The 27,364-nt window shown below is 42.4% G+C and overlaps 1 protein-coding gene across 8 annotated transcripts in view; it reads right to left on the reverse strand.

Moving 5' to 3' along the window:
- The window catches only part of ITGB6 (integrin subunit beta 6), a 132,349-nt gene extending 106,790 nt beyond the window's left edge, over positions 1-25,559 (reverse strand). For 6 of the 8 annotated variants that reach the window (XM_040475162.1, XM_040475159.1, XM_040475160.1 and 3 more), the window contains exon 1: positions 25,283-25,556. The gene's annotated coding sequence lies outside the window, so the exon portion shown is untranslated. Of the gene's footprint in view, positions 1-25,282 lie in introns of all 8 variants that reach the window. The other 2 variants (XM_040475164.1, XM_040475163.1) reach the window with 1 other exon arrangement.
- Positions 25,560-27,364: the final 1,805 nt, after the last annotated feature.

The raw sequence follows: 27,364 nt of genomic DNA on the forward strand, positions 1-27,364 counted from the left end.
TTAAAACTTATTTAATTCAACAGGAATTACACACCTATTATAGACCCAGCCCCATTTTACAGAATAAGTACATTCAAGCAGTTAATAAATAAGATGTTTTAAGTACTGCTAACGTGCCTGTCTTCCAGGAACCTTTACCTAATTGGATAAAAATACACACATGAACTAAGTTCATGTTCAAGCTCAATGACAAAACATGGTGGAGTGTTAGATGGGCTAAAATGAGAGGTGCAGATAATACGTGCTTGGAAGTTAAAGACATAGAAACGATGCAGCATAGAATCGTCAGAATCCCAACCTCAGCTAAATGATCCTTGAAAGACAAACACGACTTAGATGGGAGAGACTAGAGGACAAAACACTCCAGGCAGAGGGAACAGTGTGTACAAAGGCACCTCACTGGGAAGGATTAGTGTGTGTATGTAGGATGGGGGACCCACCTGGTGAGGTGATTTGGTGGAGACACATTGAAAATAACATCTACTAACAGATCATGTCACTTGCTGTGATAAGAAATAACATCCGTCTGGAGGCAATAATGCCTCAATTCACATTGAGTCTATGTGCAGTTGATGAGGAAATTAGTGACAAATAATCTCCCTTATCTATATTTGCATGAGTCAGGCTGGAGCTAGAAAATTGATGATGAAGCATCTCATTAAAGAAGTGGTAAGTCAATTCCTAGAAAGGAGGATGAATTGAGATGGACTAATACTGGAGTTATTTGAGAAAAGAAAGGGAAGAATCACTGGTAACAAATTTACCTACCAGCCCTATGCATTCATTTCCTCCATTGAAGAAATTGAACCTCAAAGGAATTAGTTATTCATTTTTGGAATTAAAAAATAACCTCAATGATCAAGAGATTTCTTTGGCTCAGAGGGTTCAATGGACTTAAAACCAGAATGGCAACTTTAGAGATCGTCCAATTCTAAATTTTCCGGGACCATTAATTTGCTGCATGTGTGATCCTGGATATAATTATAAAGCCCCAGTTTCTTCATCTTTGAAAAAGACACCAAAGTGTCTCAGAAAGTGAAAAGTAAGAGAATGAGTCTTGGGGCACCTGGGTGGCTCAGTCAGTTAAGCTTCTGACTTCGGCTCAATTCAATGTCTCACAGCTCCTGGGTTCAAGCCCCACGTTGGGCTCTGAGCCTGGAATTTGTTTCAGATTCTGTGTCTCCCTCTCTCTCTCTCTGCCCCTCCCCCACCCACTTGTGCTCTCTCTCTCAAAAATAAATGAAATTTTAAAAAATTGTAATGAAAAAGAGGGTCTTATTCTCCCTTTCTTGCTTTGGCTCTCTACGTAGAATAATGCTGTAAATATAATCCAGCTTCTCTTCAGAACCATAGTTGGCTCTGCCACTTGCTACCTGTGTGACTTTGCACAAGATATTTAATTTCTATAAGCCTCGATTTCCTCCTTTTAAAATCTGCACAATAATACCACCTGATAGAGATACTGTAAAGATTAAGGCAACGTGCAAAGTTTCTAGCACAGAGGCCAGCCTTCGATAAAATACACCTATTGTTCTTTTTGTTCAACCTGCATAGTTATTTATAGTTCGCAAAACATTTTCATAAATTTTACAAAAAGCTTTTAAGGTGGTTACAATTATTACCAGCTTTAGAGATGAGAAAACTGGGGCTAAAAAATACTAAGTCCAGAGACACCCAGTGGTAGGAGACCAGTTGCAATACCGTTTCAATGGTCTTTACCCTCTGCTCTAGTTATCTTTTTTAGTGAGACACACAAACTAAAAGAAAACAAATCGTGCTTGTATTTCATACAATGCATCCTGAGGCCTTGATCCATGTGGTTCCCTTTTGAATTCCACTAGGTAGCTAGCAAGAGCTCTAGGTGACACTGGCAAGTGTTCCCTATGGGAACCATGACCTCACGGGACTGTTGAGTACTTGGGATGTGGCTGGAATGAAGGGCGAAGCAGTACACCTATAAAACACCTGCTGGATTTCAGAGACTTAGTGTGGAAAATATATAAAATATCTCATTAATAACCTTCGAGTTGATTACATGATGCAATGGAAATATTTGAGATATGTTCGGTTAAGAATTTCACCTATTTCTTTTTTTTTTAATTTTATTTTTTAAAATTTACATCCAAGTTAGTTAGCATATAGTGCAACAATGATTTCAGTAGTAGATTCCTTAATGCCCCTTACCCATTGAGCCCATCCCCCCTCCCACACCCCTTCTGGTAACCCTCTGTTTGTTTTCCATATTTATAGTCTCTTCTGTTTTGTCCCCCTCCCTGTTTTTATATTATTTTTGTTCCCTTCCCTTATGTTCATGTGTTTTGTCTCTTAAAGTCCTCATATGAGTGAAGTCATATGATTTTTGTCTCTCTCTAATTTCGCTTAGCATGATATCCTCTGGTTCCATCCATGTAGTTGCAAATGGCAAGATTTCATTCTTTTTAATTGTTGAGTAATACTCCATTGTGTGTGTGTGTGTGTGTGTGTGTGTGTGTGTGTGTGTATATACCACATATCTTCTTTATCCATTCATCCATCAATGGACATTTGGGCTCTTTCCATACGTTGACTATTGTTGATAGTGCTACTATAAACATTGGGGTGCATGTGTCCCTTTGAAACGGCACACTTGTATCCCTTGGATAAATACCTAGTAGTGCAATGGCTGGGTCATAGGATAGTTCTATTTTTAATTTTTTGAGGAACCTCCATACTGTTTTCCGGACTGGCTGCACCAGCTTGCATTCCCACCACCTATTTCTTTTTACTTCTTTCGAATGTGGCTCCTAGAAAATTTTCAGTTGCATAAGTGACTCTTATTTATGGCTTGCATGATATTTCCATTGTACAGAGCTACTCTACCTACCCCCTGCCCTTCCACTGGTGTTCCCTGGCCTCTCAGCCTCTCGGTGGACTCTGAGATCCTCCTCTCTGGAGAGCAGTGATCTGCTGACCTACTTCATGCCAGGGTGCTCAGGATCTCTCTCTCTCTGCAGAAAATCTATTTTCAGAAAAGGTACTGAAAATGGAAGTTAATGCAGCTTGGATTGAGAGAGATATTAGAGTGAGGTCAAAATTTCAAGTGCCTAGAGGGATCAGGTGAATACCATAAAGGAGACTAGGTATGGATAGCAATAGGGAGTCGTGGGGACTATGGCAAACTGAAGCTCACCTGCTTGATCCAAAGGGGACAGACACCACCCAGCTCTAGCTAATTATTGCCATATTAGAATTTGAGCCCAATTTGGCCAGATCTTTTGATTTTTCAAGAGCTACCAGAACTCTACATTCTTATGTGATGTCTTCTGAGTTTCAAGAATTTTCAATGACATAAAAGCTTGTAATTATTATAAAGGGCCTATAAGTCTGCCTTAGGGCTTTATTTGGCCCACTTGGCCTCAGTTTGTATCTTTTTATTTAGCTATAAGTAAGGCCCACCTGATGAGATGTGTGGCAAATTGGATAGGTAATGCTTATGACATTGGCTTTGCCTCTTGATATTTGTAGAGCTGGAAGAGTCTTCTCCCTTTATAGATGAGATACTGAGGCTGAGAGAGGACAAGTGGCTTATCCACAGTCTCACTGTCACCCGTTCAGAATAAGAATATCAGGTTACTGATTCTTTGTCCACTGATCCTTTAAAACAACAGACAATGTCTTCTGTCTGCCCCAAGTTTTGCCTCTGTGAAAGAATCTTGATGAGCTGAAACACTCTGCCAGGTGTGTAAGCAAGTCTTAAAGCAGAAGATGCTGTACCCATACTGGTCTCTGTTGGCTAGGGGAATAGCACCAATGGGTAATACCCTTTGTGAGCCTCGCTCACACATCATAGCTTTTACTCTCCAGGATACACACTAATTGTTTACCCAGAGTGAATTGAATCCCCAGACAATCCCGGTGGAGAAAAATAATCACAGTGCTGAATAATCCTGCTATTTATGGGCAAGGATACGTTCTAGACACCTGAGTCAGGCCCCGCAGGGAGAAAAGTTCTTGATTCTGCAATTGACACAGAAAGATCTCCATCAAGGTCATACTTGAAATGTCTATGCCCTCTTCCCAATTTTAAAGTGTGAATGACCTAAATTGACCGGTAGGAAAAATGTGGATATAAACTTAGCATTCCCTCAAACCAGCATTTGTTCTTTCTGGCCTCTCCTTTCGCAAATACATTTTACAGCACTTAAGACTTAAACCACCTGCTTGTGTTATTGATAATGGTTCCAAAACAAATACCAGAGTCTGAATAATTTCAACTCTTCTTGCTTAAAACCTGGTACTTTCCCGAGTGAGGTAGAAGGATCAAGCTTTTCCAAATGATCCAGGTTATGATAACATTGCAGAGTTAACTTTTTGGAAATTTATAATACCATGGTTTCTAGGGTTTTCAAGTCTTAAGAGCAATTTCATTTCTACTCTGCTGTTTGTTCCAGTCAACAGTCTAATGAAATTGGAAGAACAGATTTATTGTCCACCTTTTAGAGATGAGGAAACAGAGTCCTAGGGGACTGACTCCATGACTCACCTACATAATGACAGCACCTGGTCCTCATAGACGTTTCTTTCTATTATAAACTGAAGCAGTGGGGATGTAAGAATTCCTTAGCTCCCATTTCTAAGAAGAGTGAAACCCCATCACAACACAGTAATTTATTACCTTGCCTTAGATATTCTGTGGACAAAAAGGAAGTGTAAACCTTCATATTCACATTGATCCTATGTTCTAACCTAAGGCATAAAGATTATTTATGACATTAATTTAAAAATCAAATCAAACAAGCAAGAACAAGCAAACAAATAATTCCAAGAGTATTGAATTTGCCACAATTCCTGATATCCCTGAATGACATGGGGACATTTTCTCTTTCTTTATGGGTATCTAGACAAGAGACCACCTTCTTCCAAATAGGTGGTCTTGACAGGCTCTTTCTCGTTGACTTCTTTTCTATTTTAAGGAAGACAAGGGTATAGAGAGAGGACAGTGTTTGATAAAGGGGTACATAGCCAGCAAAAGGGAAGGTGAAATGGCAAAGACCAAAGAAAAGTTGGGAGAGGGGAAGAATGGAGGATGTAAATTGAAATCCAGATTGAAATCCAGACTTTCAGCTTCCCTTGAGGAGTTCAAAGATCCTTTTCAACATCTTCAAGTGCTTTTCTCAAGCATGGTCTCCCAAGATACGTAACAACACCCTTTGTAATTCAATTTATATTTTGTTATTTGATATTAGTAATCCAACAGTATTCTAGTTTTTCATCTTGAACTTATAGTATGTCAATTGCATTATTTTTTTTTATTTTAATTTTTTTTTGAGAGAGAGAGAGAGAGAGAGAGAGTGTGCATAAATGGGGGAGGGGCAGAGAGAGAGAGGGAGACACAGAATCCGAAGCAGGCTCTAGGCTCCAAGCTGTCAGCAAAGAGCCCGACGTGGGGCTCAAACTCACGAACTGTGAGATCATGACCTGAGCTGAAGCCGGTCGCATTACCAACTGAGCCACTCAGGCGCCCCTTAGTTGGATTATTCTTAAATGAGCTTTTTAGCCCAGTCTGAGAAGCTCTCCCCTTTATCATGCAGATTCTATAAGACAACATGTTCTAAGTTCCATCAGTTGAATTAAAAATGAGTTGTAATGGTGCAATCTGTCAGTTGGGGGCTGTCTATAAGTACAATGACACCACAGGAATGAGTTGTAGATATAGGTTATGCATCTTAAAGTTGCTTCAAGAAACTGGAAAAGACAACTAGCACACAATGTTTTACCAAATACACTCATCACTGCACCCCAGTGCTTAGCTCAGTGCTGGCCAATGGGAGTTTCAGGGTAAATATTTGTCAAAAGAAGTCTCACATCTTCATGTGAACTAACATATGCCTCCTTTAGCATATGTTTTTGTATTTTTACCAAATCAAGGGATAGAATAATTATTTTCAGATAACCACATGGCCCACAATAAATGTGCTTTGCTGCTTTAAAAACTATATGTAACAAGTCTTCTGCACTGTTATTTAACTGGTCCTAAGTCCTGTGATAGTTCCCACTCAAGGAAACAGTCCGTCATTCATTCCAAAATTCTCTGTGAAAGATCCAGTGTGCCAAGCTGTATTGTAGGCCTTGGGGAGAGGAAATAGACAGAAACCCCTGCTCTCATAGAACTTATGTCCTGAAGATGAGGACAGAGACAATAAACACTATTTAAAAAGTAAAACGTACAGATCATTAGGTAGTTAACAGGGCTAAGGAAGAAAGAGAACAAAACAGGGAAGGGAACTAGCAATTGTCAAGAAGGTGGAGTAACTACAGAAACCCTCACTGGGAGGCGGCATTTGAGTGAAGACCCAAAGGCAGTGAAGGATCCACCACATGGATATCTGAAGTGAAGCATTTAAGGCAGAAAAAGCAACAAGTGCACAGAGCCTGAGTGAGGCAGGAGCATTTCTGATGTGCTCAAGGAACATGGCAGAGGCCAGTGAGGCTGGCAGGGTGAGGGGGACATTGCTCTTGATAAAGCCCAGGAGGTAACATCTAATACAGGTCTTACGTGGGGGGAAGGAAAAGGCATCTATTCCAAATCTGATACTATTCTCCCATCAACTAGAAACTCCTTTTCAGCTTTTCTCATCTCCATGCAGACCACCCATCTGGAGAAAATCATCCCCCAACACAAATCCCAAAGATGGCCATCTCTTTGACTTAGATTACGCTTTTTCTTACTGGTTGCACATAATATAAGTCATCCACGGACTTCATCAACTCTGCTCCATTTCCATCCCCCTTATCACAGCCTAAGGCCACAGGGTCTTTTCTCTGGGTTAGTGGTTAAGCCCTGGGCTCTTGTTCTGCCTCCAGGGTCTATAGCTTGTTACCATCCTGCACACCTGGCCCCGCCACTTCCCTAATACTAAGAGTTCTGAGGGTCCTATGGGGTCTCTGGGACAGGCAAGAGAAAGAAGGAGGTGATGGTCGGGTCTCTGGACTCTCACTCCCACTTCGGCCAGAGCTTCCCTGGTTTATCAGAATTAAGTATGATGCCTCTATGTGAGACTTCCTTCTTCCTCTCAAATTGGAAAACCACTCACCTAAAACAACAGCTCATATCATGTTGTTCTGTCACTCTCTTGCTCCAAAACCTTCAACACTACTTTGCCAATAAAATAAAGCCCAAGCTCCCACTATGCCTCGAATAAAATACAAAGTTCTTACAGTGGCCCATGAGGCATAGTGCAGCCTGGCCTCTCATGGCCTCTCTGACTTCCTTCCCTCCTGTCTCCTCGTCATGCAGCCCAGTCCAGCTGCTCCTGGGGCTGGCTCCAGAACCCTCCATGTATACGCCGCCACCTCAGACTTCGGGCTGAACTTTCCTTCTGCTGGGGACATAATTCTTCTGCATGTTTGCTTGGCCAACTCCTCATTTCATTCAGTTACTCAGTCAGGTGTCATTCCCTTTTAGTCACCCTCTGCCACCTCATCTAAAATAGCACCCCATTTACTCTCTATTTTCCCAACCCTGCTTTATTTTGCTTTATGTCATCTATTACTACCTGATGTATTACATGTTTGCTTGTTTACTGTTTTTGTCTATGCCCAGAACTGCAAGCTATATGAGACTAGGAACTTTGGGGGTGCCTGGGTGGCTAGGTTGGTTAAGCATCCAACTTCGGCTCAGGTCATGATTTCATAGGTCATGATCTCATGGTTCATGAGTTCGAGCCCCACATCGGGCTCTGTGCTGTCAGCATTAAGTCCACTTCTGATCCTCTGTCTCCCCCCTCTCTTTCTCTCTGTCTCAAAAATAAGAAACACTAAAAAAAAAAAAAAAAAAAAAGAATCAGAGCTTCATTTTGTCACTGTCCTATCCTTAAGCATTTAGTATAGTGCCTGGCCCATAGTAGGTACTCACTAAATATTTGTTGCAGAATGAATGCATGAAGCATGTAAGCATGGCCTTCAAGGGTTTTCACAGTCATTTGGCCAGTACTCTCCAGCCCGAACTTATGGCTCTCCCTGCCCTGTCCCCACCCTACCCCCAACCAAACTTAGTGTTGACCTGACCCCAGCCAGTATTGTTTCATTTTTGTTTAAGGGGCCCCTACACCTGAAATGTCTTTCCTGTCATTTTCACCTGACATAATATGCAATTTTCAAGACTAGCCTTTCCCCAGAACCCTGCCTGGAACATGTTTCCCTCCCTCGTCCCTAGAACTCTTTATTCTCTGGTCTTCCCATAGAATCGCTCTCCCTGCCTGCCTGCCTCCATTTGTGAGCGTGCTGGCACTCCTGGCTATGCAGGGCATTCTGCGTCTAGGACAGTGTGTAGGGGTGTATATGTGCTCAATAAAAAAAATTGATTTCAGAGCTAGGAGAAAGCACTGAGTGGTGGCTAACACAGCCTTCTTGTCCTCCTTGCTTTTATTTTTACTTGGACTGAGCTGCAGTCTGCCTTATCTTTGGGTGCTAACTCACAGCAATGTAACTTTTGTCTCTCCTGGATAGGTTTTGTCTTCCCAGCCTGACTTTTTCTGGTGCTTCTATTCTCCACTGTGCCCACCAGCACATTTCGTACACCCCTGCCTTCAATGTTTATAGCTAGAGAGGCTCGTCAACTTGTATCCAAATTAGTTTTCACCTGATCCTAAGCCAGCACGTCCCAAAGGGTGTCCTGGTGACACCAGTTCTGGGAGGAGTGGAGGGGGAAAGACTTCCACCTGGAGTATGTTCAACATGTTAAATGTTCTGTGAAGTCTTGCAGTAAAAATACCTAGGTAGCATCATTAAGCCAAAGAATCACATATTTCTTTAATTAGTGAACTATTTTGGGGGCGCCTATTAATGCCTTGAAAAATTATAATTCTGCAGTGCATAATTGTATGATGTTATCCTGGATGATGTAAGTGTGCAAGAGTATTTGTGAGATAAATTAAGGAATAAACAAACAGCAGATGGTGTTGCAACTCATGCACGTGCAGAAAAGGAATAATAATCAGTAGCATAATAACACAGTATAACAGTCAGCCTATGTCGATGGTCCTTGCATACCTGGCACCACTCTAGAATAATCCTCACAAAAACTCCTACGAGGAAAGCGCTATCACCATCAGACCCATTTTACAGATGGGGAGATAAGACACAGAGAGGTTAAGGGACCTACTAAGTCACACAGCTATTAAGTGGCAGATGAGGGCTACAAGACTAGGGGTCTGTCTCCATGGGCCCTGCTTTAAGTCACCCCACTCTAGTCAGGCATGGCACATGGGCCTCTCTATAATGCGGGTTTATATGAAACTTTTCTAAGAGGAGGAGAGGAGGACTCGTTTTGTACCTACTGTGCATCAAGCACTTTATCCTCATCTCGTTTAACGTTCTCAGTAACCTTATGAAGGAGGAATTATGATTGACATCTCCAATCACCCGGTTACTGAGCCGTTCATCTCCCCACTGCCTTTCCATTCCCGATGGTGCTCAAAAATGGCACCAGGACCTAATGTGCTCTCCTAACCACTTGTTAGGTCTTCCTTATGGCAACTCCTTTACATAAATTCCTTCCAGAAGCCTGGGGACGGGCTGAAGGAGAAGGTCTCTCCTGGGAATGGGTTGTAAGCTGAGGAAACAGCCTTGTATATTTGGAGAAAAGGCAGCAGCATCTACCAAGGGCACCCATACATCCAGGTAGCTTTTCTTTCCTTTCAGTAACAAGACTGTCGGGCCAGAAATAAAAGCATAAAAGGGTCTGTTGGCCAATACAGGTGAGATCTGTGGATGATCAAAGGCTCAGTGAGGAAGAGAGGAGGGCTTGCTGGCTGCTACAGCTGCACTCTGAGAAAGGGGCCCACTGAACACTGGTTCAAGTCTTTCTCAGAGCTGCAGTAAGCATCCCGCACCCCAAACCACACATATCGGCATCGAATGGAGTGTGGTACAAGGATGAAGTGAGCACCATTTTTCTCTCTCCAAAGGATAACGATGGCAGAGTCCAGATTAATCAAGCCAAGTCTGAGAGGAAAGTATCTCTCGGTCTGTGTCCTCAGCACCAAGGCTGCTGGAGGAACCCAAGTGGAACCCAAGTGGCCAGTGCAAAAAATAATTGGACAGGAGCATGACTCATCTGGGCATTTGCATCCCTCAGGTGAGCCCCTCAAGAGCAAGTGGAACAGGGACACCTGGGCTTCACTCTTGGCTGATGAAACCTCATCCAAATTAGTTAGATATTTTTCAGCCAAATAAATGTTAAGTTTATTGAGATTCTTGGGTAAATAACTGACCGGGAAGATAGAGGAGACACTTGCAGGCAAGAGTAAGATGATTGTGGGAACCTGGAAAATTCTACCGCAGGTTGCCAGGTGGGTAGCTCCGACGACCTTAGCTCTGGAGCTCCACGACTCCTGAGTGAGCCCCTCAGGGCAAACCATGGGGGGATTCAGTCTCATTTAGGAAGAGATCTGAAGCTGTGGATGCCTCTCAGCTAAACTGGGCAAACCCCCACCCACAGCTTCCTGAAGTAAAGGAAACCCACGTGGCATGGTGCTGGAGATGTTCTAGGTCCACCACAAACGGCTGTGCCTTGCAAAACCCTGGGGGGCAATCTTTAAATCCTATTCCCTGTGGATTCCTATACTGATTAAGACCATCTTAGGGCAGATGGCAGTCAAAAGTCCAAAGGAAGGTGACATTTTTTCTTATTCATAAAAGAGTCTTTTGTGGACTCACTCGGTACAGCCTGAACCCTGACTGCTCACAGGTTCTGAGTCTTGCCTTCTCTTCCTGCTACTTCCTCCTCCAGTGAGGAGGAAAGGTGTGGTCATGTTCTTGGTCAGGGAGAGAGCCCTGTGACAGGAAGGGCCTATTCCTGGTTAGGAAGGGATCTGGCTTGTATGAAGGCTAACAGACCTCCGACTGCCTTCTCTTTGAATCTTCTGGTTTGTTTCATTTTCACACTGCTTTCTCTTATATCTTTTCAACAGAGACTTACAAACATCAGGATAGCATATTCCTTTAAAAGCTAATTTAAAAGGTGCCACTTTTAAATCTGCAAAGAGTAAAGGTTTTTCCTGCTCTTTCCCAGCAGCTGTGCTCCTGGGCCAACGTGTTTAAGGTGCAGTAACAGAACCCAAAGCCAGCCTTTCCCTGAAGCTGGGCTGAGGAAAAATCCCCAGGGCTCCTGGAAAGGAAGTGAGGTCATGGTGAGGTCATCCCACCACATCACGAAGGGGAATTCTTGAGAATCGGTACCTTCGGGGGAAGAAAGAGTTTTCAACCTTAAGGTTGCCAATATCCAGAAAAACCACCCTGAACATCTCTCTCTTTACCCCAAGCTTTTGTCTTTTCTTTTCCTTCTTTTCTTCTTCTTCTTCTCTTTTTTTTTTTTTTTTTTTTTTCCTCTGCACTGTGAAGCCTGGATGCCCCAGATGCCTGGGCAAAATGTTTTATTCCTTCTTGGCTCTGTGCCGTTCCTGGCTGTCCCTGCCCCAGGCCAAGGCAGCTGCAGGTGACTCAGTGTCTGAGTCTAGTTCCTGCAGATTCTAGGCTGAGTTTGTTTCTTTAGGAAAACTCCAGCACTGCCCTCGACTTGCCTTAAATCAAAGCTTTCTTTGAGATCCGGGACTGCCTCTTTCTACCATTATTCCTAGCACTTAGCACAATGCTTGGCACTCAGAAAATATTTGTTGAGTGAACTGAATAAATAAATGAACGAATGAAAAATGAATGAATGAATGGTGTGTTTTACATGGATTCATGTATATGATGTGTATCAGTCAGGGTTCTCCAGAGAAATGGAACCAATAAGAGATATTTTATATAGATATATATTTTAAGGAATTGACTTATACAATTGTGGGGGCTGACAAATCCAAAATCCATAGGACAGGCTAGCAGCCTGGAAACTCAAGAGGCAAGAGCTGATGCTGCAGTCTTCTTCTTCTTCTTTTTGAGGGAAAGAGAGAAAGAAAGAGCGAGCACACGTGTGTGCACGCACATGAGTCGGGGAGGGACAAAGAGAGAAAGAGAAAGAATCTTAAGCAGGTTCCATGCCCAGCATGGAGCCCGACACCACAGTCTCATGACTGTGAGATCATGACTTGAGCTGAAATCAAGAGTCAGACACTTAAACAACTGAGCCAGCCAGGTGCCCCAATACTGCAGTCTATAGTCAGAATTTCTTCTTCAGGAAACCTCAGATTTTGCTCTTAGGGACTTCAACTGACTGGATGAGGCCCACCCATATTATTATTATTATTATTATTAACATTGATTTATCTTTGAGAGAGAGAGAGAGAGAGAGAGAGAGAGAAAGACAGAATATGAGTGGGGGAGGGGCAAAGAGAGAGGGAGACACAGAATCCAAAGCAGGCTCCGGGCTCTGATCTGTCAGCACAGAGCCCCATGCAGGGCTTGAACTCACAAGCTGTGATATCATGACCTGAGCCGAAGTCAGATGCTTAACCGACTGAGCCACCCGGGCACCCCGCCTACCCATATTATTAAGAATAATCTCTTTAATTTAAAGTCAACTGATTGTAGATGATAATCACATCTACCAAATACCTCCACAGGAACGCCTAGATTAATGTTTGATTAAAAACTGGGTGGCATAGCGTAACCAAGCAACACAAAAAACTAACCATCGTATCTTGTGTCAAGTCATGTCCATAGAAACAATTACTATCACCACCACAGAAACCTGTCAACGAACAAATACTAATTAATAAAAACCCAGGAAAATAGAGTTAAAAACCTGTACCCCAGTTCCAGAGAGGTGCTGGCAGCCCCAAGGTGCTTAAAACACAGTCAGTGCCCTCAAGGTGATAACTTGCCAGTAGGAGAGAGAGTCCGGGAGGCAGATAGTTACAAACAGGTAATAAATGCTACAACCAAGATGTAGCTAAAACTTGCTTACTGCTATTTAGAATTGGTAACCTCTAAGTGGTCAGAATGACTGGTAACCTGAGAGAGGGTCTCATGTCTGCCAAGCTAATATTACAACCTTAGCTGCCCCACAGGGAGAGTTTCAAATACCTTAAATAAATGGGCTGTGAAATGGCCACGGGGTCTTAATGCCAGCAAATGTCAAAACACCCAAGGCAATCTGGGTATTTGGGGAGCGGCCTGCCAGGCAGCCACCCTCGTTTTGCTGCCCACAGCTTTTCCTGAATGCCAATCACATACCCCTGGCCCTGCTCAGTTTTGGAATAAATTCCCCAAGAAATTAATTGATGTCTGGGAGGGCAGGTGTGAGAGGTGACTCTGTCTGCTGCCTCACCTATGGCAAATGAGGCCCGAGCTGACTTTAGCAACAGTTGCATTTCTGGAAGAGCAGCTCTGCATCCCGTTTCCCTCTCGGTGTTGGAGCAGATGAAAGGCATCTCTTTACTTCAACAGTGCTGATGACTTCTATAATGTGCATGTTCTTTTTTCCCAACAATATCTGTTGTCAAAGTAAAGACTGGGCTCAATATGTTTAGCTGCAAATGCATTGCTAACACCAAGATGGGGTTGTCTGATTTACCTCCTGTCCCCTGCATGGAAACAGTAAGATCATACAGTTAAGTGCCAGTACATTCTCAGGCCAGTCCATGTGGTCAAATCCAATGGCAAGACTCCCAAATGGAGGTGGCCCTGTGTTAAATCTGCCACTGAGTCTTGCAGAAGCACAGAGGCAGGACAGGAGTGGATCTCACGGGTACAGAAAAAGTAGCAGCGATCCTACAATGTCATGTTAAGGTGTCAGTATCTGGCAGGTCAGAAAAGTATTCAAAGACTGCAACCTAAAGTATAAGAAGAGTCTGAGAGAAAGCCTCAGCCCTCACTTGGTTCTCTCTGGAGGGTGGGATGGGAAGGGGCACGGAGGAGCCCTCGTTTTTTACTTTGTACAGTTTCATGTTGCTTGAATTGGATGCAAAGGATAATATATGACTTTTGCATTAAAACATTAAAAGCTAAAGTTGTTGTTGTTGCTGTTGTTGTTGTTTAAATAGAATTGATTGTTTCACCCTGACACAACAGCAGCAGCAGGGGATGGCAATGCAATGCTAGAGTCTACCAACTGACCCTGACAGGGAATACCCTTGACCTCACTAAACACACGCTTTGTAAGAGATTCTCCATGACTTTGATCTTATATTGCTCGATGTGGATTTTAAAGGCACTACCTATCCAGGGCAATCCATTCAGAATAGTGCCAGCCCCCGGGGGGGTCCTGGGTAAGGAAGCCCCAGGGCCCTGCCTGAGCCTGAGGGGTGGCGGATGGAGTGGTCATCCAAGTGTGTATTTGCCAACCCAGACGGAGCTTGGGACTGACACGCAGTTTAATTATCATGCGGAGCTGCTGCTGGAGGCGGCTGGAGGGAGCTGGCATCTGCTTTTGCAGAGCACAATTTCTGCAAATAATTAACCACCAGAACTCTTGATTCTCTCTAATTAATGAAGAGGAAGGCTGGAATCTTCAAAGTCCACGGATGTCATGCTGCCATTGTGTCAGGATTGATCTCCTTTGTTCTAAACCGAAGAGCATGCCTCTGCTGCCTCTCCTAATTCTTTATAAATTGAATTTTTCTATTACTAGTTGTGACAGCTAAGTAACATGACTTCAGAAATTTGCCCGCAGTTCATGCCAGTATTAGAAGCCTGAATAATAATAATTTTTAAAAAAGAATCATAATGGAACAAGCTTTCTGTCTCTGACCGAGAATTAATCATAGTGAGGAGACACCTCCTGAAAGGAGGGTCGTTAATTAGCTCTAATGGATCTCGCTGGGTGGAGTCTGAATTACTGGGAAACTGCAAACAGGAAAAGAGGAGATTCTTCCCTTTCTCTTTTCATCTCTATGTGAGTCTGGGCTGGAAGATGGTGGGATTTTGTTTCCAGAGAGACAGGGAGTCATGAGGGAGACTCAGATGAGTTCAGTTCAGTGGGGGATACAGTTAGCCTGGAAGCCTGCCAACTCTGAACATCTTTGAGGAAAAGCGGTGGAGGTGGTTATTTTCAGTGCAAAGGGTCGATCTCTGTGACCTAGACTAAGCATATAATGAAACCATACAGAACGGGATCCTATTTAAGTATGTCAGATCACTCTCCTCCAAAGACTTCAAGGATCCCATTTCCCTAAAGAAAAACAAAGCTTATACATCAGCCTACAGAGTCCTACATACCTGATCACTGTTCCTCTATGACCTCATTTCCTCTACTTTCTTTCTTACCCACTCTGTCGTAGGCATACTGTCTTCCTTGCTGTTCTACTCACACTCCGCTCATGCTCCTACCTCAGGACCTTTGCACTGGCCATTCTCTCTGTCTATAGCACCGCTTTCCATACTCATTTGGCTCCCATCTCTTCCTTTAAGACTTTACTGAACTCTCACCAGTTAATGAGGCCAACATTGACCACCTCGTGTAAAATGAACCCTCTCACCCCCAGCACTGCCTATTCTTCTTGCCCTGCTATATGTTTCTCTCCTACCTCCTAAGATACCATGTAATTTCCTTATTTACTGTATTTGTTGTTGAATATTTGCCTCCTCCACCTCCCCCTAAAATATAAGCTCCACAAGATCAGGGATTGTTGTCTGTTTTGCTCATTGATGTATTACCAGCACCTAGAACTGTGCCAGCTCAATAACTATTTGCACAGTGAGTGAATCAGTCATCACACTTCACAATGCTTGCTAGTATGTGTGAAGCCTGCATGTGCCCATCCAAAACGATTGCTCAAACATCTTATAAAGGCTGGGTTATGAGCTGTTCCTTTTTCCTTCTTAAGTGTCTAGATGAAGTGCTGTTGTTTCTTCTGGTTGCCAAATGTTAATAATTCAAGCATAGCAGTGTGATCAGAGTTAAATATTACTTGAGCTGTTTCTTTTTTTCCCAGTGACTTCTGATAGAGAACACTAGTGTGGGACTGGCCAAGAATGATGCTTTTAAAAAAGGGGGTTGGCTTTTGTCCCCGGGGTCTGTGTTCTTCCTCTTTAAGTCCATAGAGAGTCTTCTCTAAGACTTTAGAGACATGGTGCAGCAGAAGTCATGGCAGGGTGAAATGTGTCCGTGGTGTAATTTCACAGTGACCCTATGAGAGGAGGCATTCATAGGCACCCAAAGAAGAGGCATATCTGCTGAGGATATGGGGTCAGGGCCAGAGCAGAGAGCTGTAGGCAGGGAGCAGCAGTGAATTTTACATCTGTGGATTGTTGTCCTATCTATGGATTATTTCCAAATCCCCTTGCACCCTTCCCACTCATGCTTCCCAACAATGGGGCTATAATAGATTCCTGCTCTTAGATTCTTTCCATTAAAGAATATCTGCTGAGTCCTGCTTGTATCTGGAACTTACTGAGGATTAGGTAAATCTGGAGGAGTTGCAGGGTAGACTGATGGGGAAGTGGATAGATCCCACCTTCCATGCTCTACTTAATTTATGCCTATCAATCCAGTCCTTAGTTCAGAGGGGCTGATGTCAGAGGAAAACATGTGTGCATTCAGTTAACAAGCCACCTGGTACTAGGCTAGGTGTTGAGTCGTGAAACATAGGTTGTAACCCTGATTCTGCAGCTGCTGGTTGAGTGACTTTGGCCATTCATCATCCTGTACCATGGTTTCTAATTGGGCCTTCTTAATACTTTACAAAATTCTTTCTCATGTATTCCTCTGAATAACTCTTTTTTTAATTTTAGGGATAAAGAAGGAAAGGCCCAGAAGGGTCATTGCATTTGCCGAGGTCACACTGTTATTAAGAGGTAGGAGTAAAAAAATCTTAAAATAGTACTACCATATGATCCAGCAATCCCACTTCTGGGTATTTATCCAAAGGAAATGAAAATAGAATATCAAAAAGACACCGGCACTCCCATGTTCATTGTAGCACTATTCACGATAGCTGAGATGTGGAAACAACCTGTCTATCAAAAGATGAATGGATAAAGAAGATGTGAGATACATAATACACACACAATAGAATATTATTCAACCATGAGGAAAAGGAAAATCCTGCCATTGACAACAACATAGATGAACCTTGAGGACATTATGCTAAGTGAGATACATCAGACAGAGAAAAGCAAGTGCAGAATGGTTATCATTCAAATGTGGAATCTTTAGAAACAACAAAAGTCAAAGTCATAGAAACAGAGCGTAGAAAAGTAGTTACCAGGAGTTGGAAGCTTTTGGAAATAGGGAGAGGTAGAAAGAAAGAGAGAGAAAGAAAGAAAGAAAGAAAGAAAGAAAGAAAGAAAGAAAGGAAGGAAGGAAGGAAGGGTAAAAAAAGCAAAGAAAAGACATAGGACCAGGACCTAAGCTCTCGCTGAAAATCCATAATGCCCTTCAGGTCAGAACAACATGCACCCTATTTTCCTCTTGGAGCTACAAATGAAACTTCTTATGAGTAAAAAGGGATTTTACCAATCCAAAATGGATTGTTATTAATGTGGCCTCCCAATTTAGAGGATGTTCAGAGGTCAGAGCTGAGAACCCGGAACTACTGTTTTTTTTTTAGATATTTAAATTCTAATTCCAAGGCTGACATTTAGAGCATCTCTTCAAAGCCAAGTTTGACACAGTGCTCTGGTTCTAAATAGCAAAATTGACCTTCCCTCTTAGACTCATATTCTAAATTATTCTGAAGATTCTTCCTCCTAGACTGCTCCTGACAACCAACCTGAAGCAGCCTCCAGGACACTCTCGCTGATTTACAACTGCAATCTTGCTAAAAGGAATGGAAAAAAGCCAGGGCGAGTTTCTGTTAGACAGAATGACTGGCATGAAATACTAACATCGCTACAACTTGGCTTACAACAGACTGGCTGACTGAGTGACGGCCCTCCCTTTCTTACTTCACCGAAACAGGTCATTTGTTAGGAAACTAAGGGAGCCTTGTTCCTCAGCCTCCACCCGCAAAAGATGAAGGGAGAAGGCTGCTGACCATGTTCCTTAGAGTGTGCCTGCATGTGGTGCTCAAACGTCAACACTGGGCCAGCAAGCCTTTTCTTGTGACGTTCCATGTCAGTGGTTTGTCTTTGATGAGTGTCTGTGACTGCTGTGTGCAGAGCCCTTCTGTTTCCTGTCTTTATAGAAGGAATAAAGACTGGGCAGGATTCAAGCAGTAAGCTCCAGCTGTCCCTGCTTAACATACAATGATTAGATGTGAATCGGCCATTTGGGTTTGACAAAATATTTATCTAAATGAGGGAGGGGGTCTTTTTCCCTAATCCTTGTTTTCTCCCGGAAACTTGACCCCATGCTATCAATTAGTCAATCAAATACTTGACCACTCCCCTTATCTCATTTTACACAAAGCAAAGGGTGCAGCAAGAAGTAAAACCTTACAAATTATTAAAGACCTAGCTTGGAAATTATGGTGAATATTTATTCATCAAGAGTGGAAAACTTAAATGACTACAGGAGCCAGGTGGACAACATGAAAGAATGAGTGAATGAAGCTGTTTCATAATAGCATCTTAAGGTATTTTTTTGACACAGATACATTTTCCTTGTATGTTTAATTAACAGGGATATTCTTTTCTCGATGAAGTCACAGCCCTATTCATCCATATTTAGTTTTTACCTTTTTCTTAAAGAGATGAAGGTATCTTCTTCAACTCTTCTATAAGACAATAGGGTATGTGCCAATTCAAATGGCAACCAACAGCGGAGTCCAGTGTTAAGAGACAGTTGGAAATGCTACATGCAGTGGTGGGGCTGTGTCTAGTCACAGAGCCTGGGGAGTTATCAGCAGAGAGCAGCTTCTTACTAAGTATAACGTTGCCTTACTGCTGAGTTAAGATGGGGGCCCAGAATATATCTTCAAATTCTTCTAAGACACCATTCTTCCCTCAACAGGTCATGGAGTATGTCGCTATAGATTTCTTTAAGATTGTCTTGTCCTTCTGTTTCCCCCAAATGGATGGGAGGCTCCTCCTGGAGGCTGAGGTTTCCCCCTTTCAGCCCCTCATAAGGGTGGTCTGAGCTCTTTGTACATGGCTGCTGGGCAATGGCTAACTCCATGTCATCACTGGGCTCCTCATGACAGAGAACACACTCCTTGTGCTGTGGATTATGCACAGTCATGCACCAATGCATGAGTTTTGATTCTCAAGGAAAGCAAAGGGATCTCCAAAGTGACATCTAGACTTCATTCAGGTAATTTGGAAAAAGCCTCTGTAGTAGATTGCAAAATGGCCATAAATACCTTTCTTGTGTGCTGACCACTTTGCCACTCCTCCCATCAAGAAGTCTAGTTGATGCTGGGTTTGACTATGTAACTTGCTTTGACCGTTGAAATATTAGCAAACATAATATAGGTAAAGACTTGAAATACAGGTAAAGACTTGCTTACCAGCTCCTACTGCACTGGATCCATGAGAGCACCATAAAAACAAGTTCAAAACCCCAGCAGACTATCTGTTAATCACTGGTCATATGAGTGAGGCTCATCCTAGACCAACCATCTGGCCCAGATGAGACTTGAAGAAGAACCAAACAGCTGAGCCCAGCCCAGCCCAAATTTCCAATATCCAGAAATGTGAACTAACAAATGATCCTTATTTAAAAAAAGAAAATGTGCCTTGCTTTCTAATCCAACTGAAGAACAGATTCTGCCCACTGCCATCAATTTACTCCACGCTGAGGTAATGATAACTACACAGCTACATGAGGAAAGCATTTGTGAGATCACAGAGTCTCCATGCAACAATGCCATACCAGTTCCCTCCTCCTACATGCCAAGTCAGCCCTCTGACTATTCCAATGCCTCTGATAACAAGAGTGACCCTTGAAGGCAGCCGCTTTCATTTTAAGTCCGTTTTGACTCTTAGAAATGTCTTCTTTACATTGATCCAAAGTGTCTCTCCTGGGACTTCAACCCATTGGTTCTGGCTGCAGCACGAGGCAAGCAGCACAAGTCTATCTCTATATATGAAAGTTCTTCACATTCTTGAAGATAATGACTGCAGCATACCTAAGACCACATGACCTAAACTTCTCTTGTTCCCTCGACAACCTTTTATAGGACATGATTCCAAGTTTCTTGACCACCCTATTTGCTGTGCTCCACATGGGCCCCAGTGTGTGTTCCCCATGTGGTGCCCCAAACCAAACATGGCTCTCTGCTGTGGTCTGACCCCAACATAGTAAAACAGATGTGACTCACTTCCTCACCACAGATGGCACCTGGATTTTCAGGTGGCCTAAGATCATGTTGATTGAAGCAGGCCCATAATGAACTCTGTTGACTAAAAATCCTAAGAATTTTCATTCAGACTGCTGCAAAATTATGTCTTTCACATCCTAGAATTAGATTTAGGCCACAGCCCCAATATTCAATATTTAACAGCTTCTGTGGTTTTAAAATATATTCACAAAGTTTGTGAATACTCCTCCCTTCAAGGTGTGAAGCCTAATTCCCCTCCTTGTGTACAGGTGGACCCAATGACTTGTTTCTAATAAATAGAATAAAGTGGAAGTGATGGTGTGTGAGTTTAAAAACTAGGTCCTAAAAGGCATTGTGACTTTCTTCTTCTCTCAGCTTGTTCTTTCTAGAGGAAGTTTGCACCATGTCCTGAGGATGTGCATGCAGCCTATAGACAGGTTTTACTTGGTGAGGAACTGAAGTCCCCTGCCCACAGCCATGCAAGTGAGCCAGATTCAAAGAAGATCCTCCACCCCAGTCAAGCCTTCAGATCACTGCAGCACCACATTCTGACTGAAATTATAGGAGGAAACCCTGAGTCAGAAACACCCAGCTAAGACACATCTGGATTTGTGAACTAAAGAAACTATAAGATGATAAATACTTGTTGTTTTAAGCCACTTAATTTTGGTGTGATTTGCTATGTAGCAAGAGATAATGAATATATCTTGATTCTGTGGTTGGATAGCTTTCTTACCCATCCATGCTGTTCACACAAGGAGTAAGCATGCCTTTTCTATGTGTATCAAAACCTCCAACTGATACAAGTTATAGGTATGACAGAGCCCTTGGAGATACCACTAGAAGCCTCTTTAAGATCAGCACTCTACACAACATCCTTAGATATGGTACTTTAGCCAGTTCCTAATACACCCTGATGTAAGACAGAAACAACACCAGGCTTTGGTGGGAAGACTTGAATAGAACCTTGATGAATTATAAGAATTCAGACCGGTCAGAGGGACGGCAGGTGTGAACTTACTCAGTGCACACAGACAGATTTCCTATATATAAGTCATATTCAAGGGTCAATAGAGAAATAGCTAGATTGCAAGCTCTTGAGGAGAAGGACAGTGTTTGTCTTGTTTACTGACCGTATCTCAGGTCTGGGACATGAAGAAAGGCTCAGTAACTTTTTAAAAAATGAGATAATAATAAAACAGAGAGCTTTATAGATGAAGAGTAAAAGAAGGTTAGATATGGAGACTCGTCTGATATGAGAAGAACTTCATGGTCAAAACACTTTTCTAGGAGTCAAATTTTCAGCAGTGAGGATCGACGTCTGCTTGAGCTTTGAGCACAACTTAAGCAGTATTGACACTTGGTGTGACAAGGAGGTACAGAAAAGATTGTGGGTCATGAACTGTGACTCCCAAACGTGACCCTGGGTAGGTAGAGATTAGTTCAACCTTGGCAGTCTCTTGAAGAAATATTTGTCTTGGAGAAAACTTCATGAGAGGAAATGATTCACCTAGAAAGGCAAAGGTAAGAACCATGCTGGTAATTGACCTTGAAGTGAAGGTTACCAAGTTAAGCCTAGATGTAAGCTGGGAATTTGAATGGATGAGCAGAGCATATAGGGATGTAAGTAAGAGAAGAGACAGCCTCGAGGCATACAATATGTATGAACCATCCATGGTGTCTGTCTCAATTTTATTTTATTTTTAATTTTTTTTGTTTATTTATTTTTGAGAGTGAGAGAGACAGAGTGTGAGCAGGCAAGAGACAGAGAGAGAGGGAGATACAGAATCCAAAGCAGGCTCCAGGTTCTGAGCTGTCAGCACAGAACTCGACGCGAGGCTTGAACCCACGGACCACAAAATCATGACCTGAGCTGAAGTTGGACGCTTAACCAACTGAGCCATCCAGGTACCCCCATTTCAATTTTAACAGCTCCTTTGGTTCCAAAGTCTTCCAGAATTGGACTGCGCTTATTGGGTGGCATGCCCCTGCCCCAGAACATCCTTGCTCCTGACTCTTTTCCTTTGACCTAATTCTCTGGTCCCCAGTATTTTTCTAGTTCATCTCTTGGCAAAAGCATGAGCTTTCCTGAAGTTCAGATATGGGTCCTTAGAGTACAACCCAGCATAAGACCTGGTAAATCGAGTTCTGTTTAGCAAAGGGCATAGGTTAAAAAAAAAAAAGAAAAAAAAAAAAGGACTTGAATTAAAATACACTTTCTTGGATGTGACTGGCTGATTTCTTTGTGAGATTTATTAATACAACAAAATTTATTTATTGCTTTAAGTATCGCTATAGATATTGAGAACACAAAAATCAATAATATAAGATTCTTACATTAAGAACCTCACAGCCTAGTGGGAGAGTCTAAAATCTGTGTGTGCGTGCGCACGCGCACTTCCTAGTGATACAAGAACTAACAGTCAACAATCGCCTATGGAGCATGATAGATGGAAGGACTAACTACACATGTGTATGTATTTGAGCCATGGGGCAAGTTTTGGAAGAGTGTCAGGGAAATCCCCATCAAAAGGATGATGCTCAAACTGAATCTTGATGGAAGAAATATAGAAGATCACTAGGTAGATAAGATTGCTAGACAGATCTGGAGACATGGGCGAGCATGGAGGGTTTGAGGGAGCGGGTATATTGATATGATGAAGGGAGAGATAGAAAGATGGCCTGAAGGGAATGATAAGAGATGAGCCTGGAAAAGTAGTCTGGAAAATGTCAGTCTAGAGAGTTTGGGATTTATCTTGTAGCCGATGAGGAACCAAGGAAGGGTTTTAAACAGAAGAGTTATGCATTCTGATGTAATTTTGAAATATAACTGATGGTGGAATGTTGGTGAATTGGAGGCAGGAGATTGGCTGGGAGGTTATTACTTCAATCTAGGCAAAAGTGGATGAAATGTAATGGCAGTGGACATGGAAGAGGAGAGATCTATAGGGATCTGAATGGACAAGGCCTGGCAGAGATTAGAGGCTGGTAGATGACGGTAGAGAAGAAGGAAGCTAAATAAGCCTGAGGGTTTCCCGCTTAGGCACTTGGTTGAAGTAATTTGATGTAGCCCTGGTGAGCTTTGTGTTGTTAAACAAAGATCAGTAAAGGTCAGTTTTAATATTATACTTTGACATACCTGTGAACCCCCCATGGGGGTCTGAAAACAGGTAGGATATTGTAAAGGTGCAAAGAGGCCAGTGTGTAAAGCAGATTATGGTTCAGAACGGTTAAGTATGAAAGTAACTGTCAGCAGCATGAAGGGCAATCAAGGGCCTTCTTGTGGAAATTCCGACTCAGAATAGCTCTCTGGGCTAGACTGGCTGGACTGGCAAAGCCCATGCACTCCAGCAACGTATGGGTGCCATCGCTGTAGCAGGCTTGGGAGATCCCCAGATGACCTTGGCCTATAGTTAGCTCTCACAGTCAGCTGTGGCTGGTTTCCAAAGTAGCAGCAACGGCAGCTGACAGCTTTGGAAGTGTATTTTCTTCTCTGTTAAAGAAAAAGTGCCCATTAGCAATACATTTCCCAAGAAGCTACTCTTCCTGGTTTGACTGAGGGCTTCTGTGGTAGAAAATATGCCAGTGTTTCCAGAAGGCTATTTAAAAAAAAAATTAATCACTTTTCTCTTGAGACAAAATACCTTGAACCTCTTGGATAACTTAGAAGAATCAAAACGTAAGTTCTATCCTTGGAAAACATGTCAAACGCCTTCTTGAATGCCTTAGTTCATTAGAGAATCTTTTCCCCTTTTGCCTATCACAGTAAAAGTGAACTAGAATGTAAGGTTTCAAAGGCAGAGAAGGAATCTAAAGCCTAACAGATTAAAGTCAATGCTTACTTTGGGGAGCTGAAGTTGGAATACAAGAATCTAAGTTTGAGACTCTTCGATAAAAAATTCTTGCAATCACTTAGTGTTCATGTCGAAACATCTGGTGGCAACTTTGCTTTAGTGTATGGTAACTGGGGAAAATATTGAGAGATTGCAGTAACGTTTTTTGTTTGTGTGTGAATTGAGCCTTAATTCATGTACTTCATCCAGAAAACACTAGAGGGAGTAAGTCAGATAGAGGAAAAAGGCTACCTCAGAAGGAACAGCAGTGTAGAGGAGGCTGAGGAGGAAAGCATTTCTGCATTTCCCTAAGGCGCAGAATTTTACTTAGGTAGACACTAATCTTTACATTGTGACCAAGTGACTTTATATTTGAAACCTGGTGCTAAAAAACTTTAATTATGATCTGCTGAGCCTGTTCAGAATCCAAAACAGTCAAGGAAAACCATTACTCTCTGACTAGAATCTGTATCCTGTCCATTTTAGGCATTTTGAGAGTGCATATGATAGAACTCTGTGAGTCTTTAATTTTAGAGGACACATTCTTTGGATGAATAACCTTTCAGATATTGAATTTTTTTTTTTTTATAGCACTGGTAGTAATACTTCCAGTGCTCGAAGTGAATAGTAATGATACCAGGCATTTTCAGACACTTGTAGGAATAAAATGAGCTCTTTGTAAATATCCTCGATGGGAAGCCTTCCCCTCTTCATTTTTTCCATAGTTTTCATGAATTAGGTCTACCTTAAAACATCATTTTACAATCTAGTAACACTGAGGTTAACTGGCCCAATGTCATGCACGTGTCAATGAGAACTGATAATGATTCTTCTTGTTTAAATTCCCAGTTCCTCAGTTCCTTTGTGACGCTTTGAAAATGCCAAAAGACCTAGTGAAGGCTAGAGTCAAATCGCCTACTTAAAAAAAAAAAACAACAACTGACAATCACTATAATCAGAAACAATATCTTAAAAAGCTGTTTAAGAGACTATTCAACTTAATTTTAAATATTTTCCTGAATGATGAACTAATAATTCCATGAAATACTGTCCTTACAACCATAGCAGATTTTTGAAGAAGAGTTGTTAAAAGCATGTGTGAATTCAGATGTAAGAAAAATCACAATAAAGCATGCTAAATTAATGAGGATCTTCCCTCCTACAAACCATGGGGGTCAGCCTCACCTGGATGTTAATATCCAAAGAGAAGTAACATTATGAACTTCCTAAGGCAGAGGCTGTCGGAAAGGATCAATTACACTGACAAGGAAAACTCAGCTCCCAAGTTTGGGTTTGCGTTTGTTAGTCATGCATTATACTACTTACCTCTCAGGGCAGACCTTTAATTTCAGAAAGTGCTGAGATGCATTACTGCACCCGTTATCAAGTCTTTGGCAGAAATACCATTTATCCTTGTTGTGGTAATGAACAGATTTGTAACATTCTGGTGTCACCATTCCTGAAAAAGCACGTTCATTTGAATATTTCTTCCACAAACATAGTGAAATATTTCATGAAGGCACATTGGTGTAGACTACTATGGAGAGATATTGCTGGTGAATGACAGAATGTCTGGTTGATTTACATGAAACCCCAAGTGCTCGTATGAGAAGAGGTTAGGTTTAGATTGACGAGCAAATGTGTAACCAGACTTCTGGCTGACAAATGGCAGAACTATGCCAGCGCATTAGCTGCTCTGGAGAGAGACCAAAAGTAAGGCAGGGGGATCAAGTTCGTTCCATAAAGGACATTCAAACCTAATGGATGGCAGGAGGGCTGGGGCAGGAAACGCTTGCAGATTTTAATGCCCCAAAATAGTAGTGGGCAAGTTTAGAGTTGAACTGGCATCCAAGCCAATGATCAAACTCTTATCAAACTTTTCTGTATCATGTGTGTTGTTTATATTTACATTTCTTCAGAAGGATCCTGGTGTTTTCAAGTTAAGTCTATTTTATTGGCAGCTCTGGCTTAAAGTCACTAGCCTCTAAAAATGGCTTGTTTGGATAAACTAGAAAAAGAAAATAAAAACTGATGAGATTAGTATTAAAAATGGTGCCAAACAGTAAATGATCCAGATTGGATTGGATTTGTTCCAGTCGTGCACAGCGGAGACGAGACATCCATACAGCTTTTGAGAAGAAGGGTGAAGTGTTTGGACCACGCTCTTCTTCTGAGGCTGAGGCCAACAGTGTAGGGCTTTGGGTCTGCCTTCAAGGAAGTCCTGTGATAGTAACGGGAGATGCTGTCCATTGAGCTGCCGTGGCGTGCAGCTCAAGCACTTGAGATGCATTACCTCACTTAATTCTTACCAGCACACTGTGGAGTGGGTGTATGGTCCTGCTTTAGAGATTTGTTGACTTGTCCAAGGTCACACACGAGTGACAGGATTGAAACTCCAGTCTGACTCCAAAGCAATTTCCATTGGGCAATTTCCAAAGCATTGCCTCTTGAGCATCTGACCAACAGTCCTGGAGGAGGTCTGGGGGCTTTCAAGCCATGTGGTATTTGAGTACGATGGAAGCAAGAGCTGCAAGAGCCAGAAGACCCGGGTCTGAATCCTGACTCTACCACTTACTTGGTGTTTGAGCTCAGAAAAATTCCCTACGTCTCTGAACTGTCTCCTTGTCTATAAAGAATGTGTGTCTTGCGTGTGCTGGATTATTAGAAGACTTTTAAGCCGCTTTTCGTTTCTAACCTTCTATGATACCATGGAGCATCCAAGGGGCTTTTAATTCCCCATATTTGAGGTGCACATTCAGTCTTTTGCTCACTTAGTAAACTCATATGTGAGGAAACACTTCGATTTGGAATTCAAGAACTGACTTAATTTCTGCCATAGAGATATTACTCTTTCTCTGCAAAATTCATTTCCTCTGTGGGTAGTCCCAGTGCTGACTATCTTCTATTTCCTGGGTGGACCTACTCCATTGTGTGCAAAGCGTAGTGCTCTGCTCACAGTAAACCATAGACAGAAAGGCCTCTAGAAATACAAAATGGTATTTCGTAATATTATCGCAAAGAATACCACTCAAGTTGGCATTTATCTGAAGGCAATAAATGTGCTTCAAGTAGGTTAGAGAACCAAATGTCCAAGTATTCCCCTCCTTATGTGTAATTCACTGTAATACGCTGACAAGTTTTCTCTGAAAACTGCTGTCTGCCATTAAACTGTGCCCTCTATTGCTTGTTTGGCTTGTACCCATTCTGTTGGTGAAAATGTATACTTTGGCTTTCCTGCCATGGGCATTCATCTCCTGCTACTCCCCCGCTCTGCTCAGCATTCTTGAGGATCAAGTGACATGGGCTGGGCTGTGTGTGGGGAGCAACATTGGAAAATTCCTTTGATGTTGTGCCTTGTGATACTCAATGGCTAAATCCAAGCTTTTGCTATTTGACCAAATGCCAACT

This window comes from Herpailurus yagouaroundi, unplaced genomic scaffold (assembly GCF_014898765.1).
Source record: "Herpailurus yagouaroundi ecotype Mexico unplaced genomic scaffold, PumYag 140, whole genome shotgun sequence".
Lineage (NCBI taxonomy): Eukaryota > Metazoa > Chordata > Mammalia > Carnivora > Felidae > Herpailurus > Herpailurus yagouaroundi.